This window comes from Podarcis cretensis (assembly GCF_951804945.1).
Source record: "Podarcis cretensis genome assembly, chromosome: 12".
Taxonomy (NCBI): Eukaryota; Metazoa; Chordata; class Lepidosauria; order Squamata; family Lacertidae; genus Podarcis; species Podarcis cretensis.
Window position 1 is genome coordinate 15,455,417 of NC_137181.1, and position 6,000 is coordinate 15,461,416.

The following is a 6,000-nucleotide window of genomic DNA, read 5'->3' on the forward strand; positions in this document are numbered from 1 at the left end:
ACCTCTTCTCCCCACCTCCGTGAGCAGAATACACACAACAAAGGATTCAGGTAGGTTTTATTTGCAAAATTTATGCAGGTTGCAAAATTGAGCATGTTGGGGTACAGAATTATAAATATTGGCACAGTACTCAATTTATAGCTGGGGTTTGTCAATGCAAGTCCAGTTTGCCTTCCTGAATGGTATTCTACTGTAAGACTACTAATATATTAAGTTCCCACTTTCTGACATTCTGTGTGCTTCTTCAAACAAAAGAAATGCCAGCAAGCGGGGATGGTAAATAAGTTAATATAACTACATTGTTTAATGTTTGGCTTTCTCACAGGCTAAGACAACATCCCCAGAGAAGGTGCATTTTGCTATTTAAAAGTGATGGAATAAGCTTTAATCTGATTTTAATTTCTTATCTAGCTTTGTCGAAATGTTATCTGCACCTTTGCAGCATAACTTATCAGAAGCCAAGGAAAACAAAGGGTTTTTTTTAATGGAACCAATCTCGGAGGAAGACGTATAGCACAATACAAGGCTGCTGCTAATCCACAAAGAAAAGGGAATTTGGAATTTTGGTGTACTTGCTGTGTAAACCAGAGAGATGATGGAATTAATCAGATGTGGTGTAGCTTGCTTTCTGTGATCTGTTACCATACAGCTGAGCTCTTACACAGTTCTTATTTTTGTATGTCTTGATTCTAACTTCTGCAAATGGGGAAAGAGACCATGTTATGTACCAGCTTGAAGGTGGCAGCTGTTGATATAGTTGGGTTCCTTGGAAGATGCAAGTCCAGGTAAGAGCACAGTGCCAAGGTAGTGGAGGCTGAGCCATGTGAGCAACTGAGGCATTGCCCCACTAACCGTAGTCTCTGCTCAACCAGCCCCCACCTGCCTACATCATTAATTACAACCAGTCCTGGGGGTGAGACTAGCTGTAAGCTTCTTCCTCCTTAGCATATGTGTTGGCCTTGTAGAACTGGTTGAGGAAACTAGAAAGTGTTGGTTCTGTCTGCTTTTGGTTCTAGCTCCATCCACTTGTGGTGTCCCTTCTGCAATGAATAACAGCCACCACTGTCCCAAGGGCAAAAGGCCAATCAGGTCTGGTGAGAATGAGACAAAGGCCAAGTCTCTTGTTATTTTGCTTGCTTAGAAATTCCTTTGCTTAAGAAAGCTTGATGATTCTTAGGCTGCACGAAAGTCTGCAGTTTGCTGACAAAATGTGGCAATAGAGCCATGGGGGGAGGAGGCATGTTTTAGGAAGTGAGAAAAGTTCCAACTCCAATGTATATTTGAAGGCCTGGAAAAGGAAGTTTCCTGGACTCCAACCTGTAAGCAGTAATCTTTGAAAGAGGATTCTTATGGAGATAATTATGTCAGTAACATAACAGGATTAACAAAGGAATGACTGGGTCACACATTTGACCATGAATGGCTCATAAGCAAGGAAGAGTTTTTTCATGATTGGTCTCTGTAGCTGTATTAAGATGAGAGCACTGAAGGGTAGTGAAGGAATAATGCAGGGCCAGAGGTGAACAGAGTTATGTATAATTACATTCTAATATTTTCAGCCCACACATAACATTGCAAAAGCTTTTCTTATATGCTGGACCTTAGCAAGCCTAGACAGATGGCTGGGTTACATTTATATACATACATTCATATATCGTTTTATTTGTATGCCACCTTTCCACCGTTCAAGTCATGCTCAAGGCATGAAAAAAAATACATAGCTACAATATAACAAAAGTAGTCATAAACAGTAAGTAAAATGAAGAGGGACGCAGGTGGCGCTGTGGGTTAAAGCCTCAGCGCCTAGGGCTTGCCGATCGAAAGGTCGGCGGTTCGAATCCCTGCGGCGGGGTGCGCTCCCGCTGCTCGGTCCCAGCGCCTGCCAACCTAGCAGTTCGAAAGCACCTCCGGGTGCAAGTAGATAAATAGGGACCGCTTACCAGCGGGAAGGTAAACGGCGTTTCCGTGTGCGGCTCTGGCTCGCCAGAGCAGCGATGTCACGCTGGCCACGTGACCCGGAAGTGTCTCCGGACAGCGCTGGCCCCTGGCCTTTTAAGTGAGATGGGCGCACAACCCCAGAGTCTGTCAAGACTGGCCCGTACGGGCAGGGGTACCTTCACCTTTACCTTTAAAATGTTTAAAAATACACAACCAAACAGAACAATTTCCACAAGATCCAAAATATACAAAACAAAAACTACCCAGCAACAACTCCCCTCCCAACAAAAAGCTCCCAACAACACCCCAGCAAGAGAGTGTTCAGCAGCCTCAGCTTTTGCAGCTGGAGTCTGTCCTGTCCTCCCAGACTAGGTAGAAAATGACCTGCAAGGCAGGGAGCAGATCCTCCAGGACGCGCAGCCAAGATGCATCATAAACCCACAAGAAGAGTGCTTCTGGATCAAAGCCTATTTATTCCAGCACTCTGTTCCCACAGTGGCAAACCAGATGCCCATGGGAAGCCCACAAGCTGGACCTGAGCACAACGGCGATCTTCCCATTTGTGATTCCAAGCAACTGGTATTCAGGGCCATGCAATGGAGGTAGAAAATGGCCATTGTGGCTAGCAGGCATTGGTAGACATATCCTCCGGGAATTTGTGTGAGCTTTAAGATTGGCATGCAAAGTAGTGTGCTATTTTAAAATAGTACAATAAATAATGTCAAAACAAAATAAAAGAAAAAAATTCCTTCCAGTAGCACCTTAAAGACCAACTAAGTTAGTTCTTGGTATGAGCTTTCGTGTGCATGCACACTTCTTCAGATACACTGAAACAAATGCCAACAGTGTCCTTCAGCTCTCTATATTGGACAAACAGGCCAAACCTTACACCAAAGGATAAACGGACATAAATCCGACAGGAATCACAAGACAGAGAAACCAGTAGGAGAACACTTCAATCTCCCAGGACATTCTATACAAGATCTCAAAGTAGCTGTTCTATTACAAAGGAATTTCAGAAATAGACTGGAAAGAGAAGCTGCTGAATTGCAACTTATTACCAAACTTAAAACCATGGAGAGACCTGGTCTGAACAAAGACATTGGATTCTTATCTCATTATACATGACAAAGCCATTTTTCACCTTCTCACCCCTTGCTTTTTCCTGTAAGACCTATTGCAGTCGTTAAGAGTCGTCAACAGGCTCATCACAGCTATCTGCCAATCACCCATTCCCACCACCCTTCTGAGTAATACCCCTCCCCACCTTCTCACTATATAGAAGGGTCTGGTGACTTCTGTTTCAGTGTATCTGAAGAAGTGTGCATGCACACGAAAGCTCATACCAAGAACTAACTTAGTTGGTCTTTAAGGTGCTACTGGAAGGAATTTTTTTCTTTTATTTTGTTTTGACTATGGCAGACCAACACGGCTACCTATCTGTAATAAATAATGTGATATGGAATGGGTCCTGGTGGGGAGGGGATGAAGCAGGTCCAGATTGCAGGTTTGGATGTTGCCTCGCTTCTCTTCTTCCTTCTCACAAGACAGATGGTGTCCATTGGCTCAGGGGCTGAAGAGGGGACTAAAGCAGACTTGTTGCAGTGCTTGCTAATACAGTGGTGCCCCGCAAGACGAACGCCTCGCAAGACGAAAAACCCGCTAGACGAAAGGGTTTTCCGTTTTTGGAGGCGCTTCGCTAAACGAATTTCTCTATGGGGTTGCTTCGCAAGACGAAAAAATCTTGCGAGTTCCCGCTTTCCCCCCCGCTTTTTTCCGCCCTTTCCCTAAGCGCTAAGCCGCTTATCAGCTGTTCCGCTGATAAGCCGCTTCTCAGCTGATCGCTAAAAGCTGCTAGACCGCTAATAGCGCTAATCCGCTAAGCTGTCAATGGGCTTGCTTCGCAAGACGAAAAAACCGCTAGACGAAGAAAATCGTGGAACGGATTAATTTCGTCTTGCGAGGCACCACTGTACTCTTGAGTGGCTTAAAGCCATCGCTCCCTTTCTATTTTATTTTATTAATTTGTATACCGCCCTTCATCCGTAGATCTCAGGGTAGTTCACAGCATAAAAATACAAGATAGGAACAACAACAACAACAAACCATAATAAAAACAACAAAAGCAAAACAAATCAATAACACCCCCCCCAAAAAAAAAAATTATCACAAAAGGAACACAGATAGGTTCAAGCCGCTGAACCAGTTCTGCCTCCTATAACTGGTGGTGATTCTCCAACATCTCGGACAGAGACGTCTTTAAGTTTTTAATATTTAATGCTGTATTGTTTTTAACACTTGATTGGGAGCTGCCCAGAGTGGCTGGGGAAACTCAGCCAGATGGGCGGGTATAAATAATAAATTATTATTATTATATTATTCCAGCCTTTCTGGGATCTTTTAGCTGGAGATGCCATTGGGTTGAATCTGTGCCATTCTTTTACAGAGAAGTTAAGTGGGGGTGGATAAGAATCTCCATCCCTTTGAGAGGTTTACAGTCCAGAACAGGGGTGCTCATCATGCTGACCTCCAGATATTGATGAACTTCAACTTCCTCCACCACCACTGGCCGTGCTACCTGAGGCTGATAAGAGCTGCAGCCCAAAAACAGCTGGAGGACACCATATTCACCCTTGATACAGAATAGCATCCATATCTCGATTAGAATATAGGAACACACGAAGAGGGAAGTGAGTTAACCGAGAAGAGTCTATGGGGGAACCAGAAAGGATCTTTGCTTAAGGCTAGAGCCTTAAGTCGTCCCACTCCTGAGCCTGATTTCCATCGCACTGAATTGAATTAGGAAGCCTGTCTGGTTTTGATGCTTCATAACCTGCTTTATATCACTAAACTGCAGGAAATTTGGCATGGCTGCTTGTGCCCGCTTCTAGAATAGCAAATCCGTTGGCAGGCCTGCGCTGCGAAGTTGACACAACATCTGTCGTTAGCTCTGTGCTTGCCTATAGACCCAGTCAGCCGTCAGTCCCTGGTGTCTTGTGTTTCTGCTCAACAAATCCAGGCTGCCTGGTTTTGTGGCTGGGTGTTTTAAGGGTAACACACCACTAGGAAGGGAAAGTGCACACGTGTCCTAAATCTGAACATCTGCAAAACTTTAGGCAGCTCCAGAGAAGAGTCCCATCTTCACAACAGCTTTGATCCAGACAGCTCTGTGTCACTGACTGCCGCTGATGGAGAAATACAGGACATCCCAGCCGAGAGGCAGAAACTTCCAGATAGGAACCTTTTCCGGCCCAATGTTCATAAGCAAAATTGGGAGGATGAAATGGATGTTTGCTATGTACACTAGGCTAGATTTGGGCCACACGAAAGTCAGGGGTTTATACATGTGCACATACCTGCCTCTCCATCCAGGCAAACAAGGGGCGTTATCCCAATTCAGGGACATCTTCTAGGCAAACGATGAAGATGCAGAGCAGTGCTGGTAAGGGGTATGGCCTAAGAAAGTCCCAAGGGCCTGGAGTGTCATATTTCTGTTTCCCTTCACGCAGTTCTCCACCAATTTATTTGCAACCTCATGGGAGTTTAAGCGAGTTCTGTTAGAATGGGTTGTTGAGGAAATTCTCCCAAGTGCCCTCTGGATCACAAAATCCTAGAATTGTAGAGTTGGAAGGGACACAGAGGATCACCTAGTCCAATGCCCTGCAATGCAGGAATATGCAGCTGTCTCTTACGGGAATCGAACCTGCGACCTTGGTATTATCAGCACTACGCTCTAACCAACTGCCCTCCAGTGTGTGTGTCTCTCTGAGTTGTGTATACAAGCATATGTGCCTGCTTTTGCTCTGCTTTCATCAGATGCACCTCGATTCCACTTAACTATATGTCAGCATATTGCTTTTCTGCCTCCGAGATACCTCTTATCCGTGGAAGATTTCTGAAAATACTTGACATGTATGAGGGTTTTCTTAAATGTGCTGACGGTCAGCCTTCTTGATCTCAACTGTTTCGCAGTTGTGCTTCCTTCCTTCCTTGGAAAGCCAAGTTCACTCTGCTGTTCATTCACTGTTTCTTCTTCCCTGTTTTGATCTCAAGCAACCTTTT